We start from the raw sequence: 2,630 nt of genomic DNA on the forward strand, positions 1-2,630 counted from the left end.
TCATGAAATTACTAATAAATGAATAAACAATTACTTCTGCATTTTTAGATAAAACTCTGTATATGGACATGAAGGATCAAATTTTCACTAATGTAATTTTCTGAATTATGTAAAAAAAAATTTCAAACCAGCAAGAGGGTACTGATATCATGAATTTACTAATAAATGAATAAACAATTACTTCTGTATATTTAGATTCAATCTGTATATGGACATGAAGGATCAAATTTTCACTAATGTAATTTTTGAATTATGTAAACTATTTTTGGAATCTTCAAGCTGGTAATGATATCATGAAATTACTAATAAGTAATTAAATAATTACTACTGTAATTTTAGATACAATCTGCACATGGGCTTTAGTGTTCGAATTTTTATCCATGTAATTCTTTGAATTATGTAAAACAATTTTGAAACCACCAAGAGGGTAATGATATCATGAAATTACTAGTAAATTAATAAATAATTACTTCTGTAGTTTTAGTATAATCTGCATATGGGCTTGAAGGATAAAATTTTCACCCATGAAATTCTTAAAATCATATAAGACCTATCTGGATTGAATATCTTTTTAATCAAAATTAAAGTAATAACTTGATGTTGTACAAATAAAGCCAGACATTTCTGAGAAACCTTAAGGAAATTATAATTTAGTTACAATTTCACTTTGGAACTAATTTTTCTGTGAAGTATGGATGACTTCCTAGATATTCTCACCAAAATGGTTTGTGTAGGTTAAGGAGTATAAGGACGAAGCAGAGATATGGAAAAGGAGTTATGATAACAAACTACAAGTTTTCTTAGATATCAGAGATTAGCAATGGTTTTATGGTACAAAAATAACTAAAAGTTATCCTATTTATCCTCACCAAAATTGGTTTGCTTAAGTAAGCAAGTATAAGGATGGAACAGAGATAAGCAAAGTATTAAAGATATAAAAACCAGAATCATTCTTATTCATCAGAGATTAGCAAAGGATTTAAGATAAAAAAAAAACTTTTTCTATGTATCAGAAATTAGAAAAGCCTTTAAGATAAAAAACCAAATGTTTTCCCTTTAATCCTCGAAATGGTTTGCGTAAGTTAACGAGCATTAGCACGGAACAGAGATTAAAAAAGGAATTATGATAACAAACCAAATGTTTTCCTAGTTATCCTCATAAACATTGGTTTGCGTAAGTATATAAGTAAAAGGACGGAACCTATATAAGCAATGGATTTAAGATAAAAAACCAAATGTTTTCCCTTTAATCCTCGAAATGGTTTGCGTAAGTTAACGAGTATTAGGACGGAACAGAGATTAAAAAAGGAATCAAGATAACAAACCAAATGTTTTCCTAGTTATCCTCATAAACATTGCTTTGCGTAAGTATACAAGTATAAGGATGGAACAGAAGTAAGCAAAGGATTTAAGATAAAAACCAAATGTTTTCCTATTTATCCTAACCAAAAATGGTTTGCGTAAGTAGATAAGTAAAAGGACGGAACAGATATAAGCATAAGATTTAAGATAAAGAAAAAAAAATAGGTTTTCTTATTCATCCTCACAAATATTGGTTTGCTTAAGTTAATAAGTATAAGGACGGAACAAAAATAAGCAAAGGATTTAAGATAAAAAAAAACAAAAATGTGTTCCTATTTATCCTCACAAACAATGGTTTGCTTAAGTTTGGAAGTATGATGACGGAACAGGTATTAGCAAAGGATTTAGGATAAAATACCCAAATGTTTTCCTATTTATCTTCACAAACATTAGTTTGCTTAATAAGAACGGAACAGAAATAAGCAAATGATTTAAAAGAACAAACCACATTTTTTCCTATTTATCTCCACAAACATTGGTTTGCTTAATAAGAACGGAACAGAAATAAGCAAAGGATTTAAAAGAACAAACCAAAAGTTTTCCTATTTATCCTCACAAACATTGGTTTGCTTACTAAGAACGGAACAGAAATAAGCAAAGGATTTAAAAGAACAAACCAAAAGTTTTCCTATTTATCCTCACAAACATTGGTTTGCTTACTAAGAACGGAACAGAAATAAGCAAAGGATTTAAAAGAACAAACCAAAAGTTTTCCTATTTATCCTCACAAACATTGGTTTGCTTACTAAGAACGGAACAGAAATAAGCAAAGGATTTAAAAGAACAAACCAAAAGTTTTCCTATTTATCCTCACAAACATTGGTTTGCTTACTAAGAACGGAACAGAAATAAGCAAAGGATTTAAAAGAACAAACCAAAAGTTTTCCTATTTATCCTCACAAACATTGGTTTGCTTAATAAGAACAGAACAGAAATAAGCAAAGGATTTAAAAGAACAAACCAAAAGTTTTCCTATTTATCCTCCCAAACATTGGTTTGCTTACTAAGAACGGAACAGAAATAAGCAAAGGATTTAAAAGAACAAACCAAAAGTTTTCCTATTTATCCTCACAAACATTGGTTTGCTTACTAAGAACGGAACAGAAATAAGCAAAGGATTTAAAAGAACAAACCAAATGTTTTCCTATTTATCCTCACAAACATTGGTTGGCTTAATAAGAACGGAACAGAAATAAGCAAAGGATTTAAAAGAACAAACCAAATGTTTTCCTATTTATCCTCACAAACATTGGTTTGCTTAATAAGAA

The sequence above is a fragment of the Palaemon carinicauda genome, chromosome 5 (assembly GCF_036898095.1).
Source record: "Palaemon carinicauda isolate YSFRI2023 chromosome 5, ASM3689809v2, whole genome shotgun sequence".
NCBI classification, from domain to species: domain Eukaryota; kingdom Metazoa; phylum Arthropoda; class Malacostraca; order Decapoda; family Palaemonidae; genus Palaemon; species Palaemon carinicauda.